This window comes from Apium graveolens, chromosome 11, assembly GCF_009905375.1.
Source record: "Apium graveolens cultivar Ventura chromosome 11, ASM990537v1, whole genome shotgun sequence".
NCBI lineage: Eukaryota > Viridiplantae > Streptophyta > Magnoliopsida > Apiales > Apiaceae > Apium > Apium graveolens.
Window position 1 is genome coordinate 177,913,313 of NC_133657.1, and position 1,961 is coordinate 177,915,273.

Consider the following 1,961-nt stretch of genomic DNA (forward strand, 5'->3'; position numbering starts at 1 on the left):
GCATCATTGTATGGCATCAAACTTCCATACGGACATGCTTCAAATATAAGAAACTGTGTATCGATGATTGATATGAAGTTGTACGGTTTAAAGTCCCATGACTGCCATATCCTTCTCCAACAACTACTACCTTTTTGCATTCGTTCAGTGCTTCCGAAAAATGTGAGGGTTAGTATAATAAGATTGTGTTTTTTCTTCAACTCTCTGTGCAACAAAGTTGTAGATGTGTCAAAGTTGAATAAATTACAAGCAGATGTGATATTGACCCCGTGTGAGTGAGAGAAGATATTCCCTCCATCATTTTTCGATGTTATGATACATCTTATGGTCCACCTAGTAAGGGAACTACGATTATGTGGACCGGTTTTTTATAGATGGATGTTTGCATTTGAATGCTTCAATAAAATATTGAATAGTTATATATGAAACCGATTATATCCAGAAGGTTCTATAGCTGAAGGTTACCTCAAAGAAGAGTCAATAGAATTTCACAATGAGTTTTATAGCGGGAGTAGGAGAACAGCTGGTCTTCCAAAAGATGAAGAAAAATATTTTGGTCCAATCAGTGGTGTGACTATGAAGTCAGTTACGAAAAAAGAACGAGATGATGCTCATCTTTCAGTTCTTCGTAATAATTCGGAAGTGGCATTATATGTTATGTAAGTAAAACATAAATAAGTATACATATAAGTGTTAAAGTTGTATTTGGTGTAGTTTAGTTGAATCTGATGTAAGTAATTTCAGGTTGCATAAAAAATATTTGGAAGAGATTTATCAAGGGGAAAAAAGAGTGTATAGTTGCTTTTGAGAGAGCACAATCGACAATTTGCCGATTGGTTTGAACAAAAAGTTGATTTACATTCTTTTTCCTTCTATTTTATTTTTATAAGTCATATTTTTAAATTTATAGCCACTTATATGCATCAATAATTTACATGTAGGTCAATACAGAAATGAGGGAGAATGCGGAAGCCGTATTTGAAATTATAAGATAGTTGGCTGGGAAACCTTCATTTTCAGTTTTGACTTACGAAAGTTATGTTGTTGAAGGGGTCCGATACCACACAAAGGATCGAGATAATGCATGGGTAGTTCAGAATAGTGGTGTGTTATTAGTTGCAAGGACAGTCCAAGTCTCTAGTGCTAAGGACATGAATCCTATAGAGAGTGATTTAAAATTTTATGGGGTGATCAGGTAAATATGGGAATTAGACTACCACGCATTCAAGGCCCCTCTATTTTTATGTACATGGGCAGCAAGTGACAAAGCTGTCAAGTCCGATGATCTTGGTTTCACCCTTGTCAACTTCAATCGACCAGGTCACAAAAAGGACAAATATGTCTATATTGACCAAGTGAACCAAGTATTTTATATTGAGGATCCAGTTGATGCTAATTGGTCCGTTGTGTTATCACCGACAACTCGAGACTATCATGATGTTTATAATGAAGATGCTCCTGAAGACACCTCCTGGAACCCTCCCCCATTCTGTTCTAATATCCCTACATGTGACCCTACTAATATTGATGATGCAAGTGTTTGCAATAAAAGAGAAAATGTTGAGGGTATATGGGTCAAAAAGTTATAGGAGTCTAGCTATATATTCTTCTTATTTGTAATTTTTCTTGCTATTTGTAATTTTTCTTGTTATTTGTAATGCATCTTGTGATCTCTGTTTTCTTGTAATTTTTCTATGTAGTTATAGGAGTCTATCTGTAATTTTTCTTGACTATTAAATGAGAATTTTATTTAATTTTCTGCATATATGTTAGACATTATACCATGAACTGTGTAGTTGTTCTAATCTGTTAAATATTAGTTAATTTTTCATATTAGAGGAAGTGGAAAAAATGGCACCAAAAAAGCAAATGCGAAAGCAACCAAAAAAGTCTACATCACAAAATCTTAGCGGTGGAAGCCCCAAGCGGCTTGAGGATGTTCCCAACAATGATGAAAACAA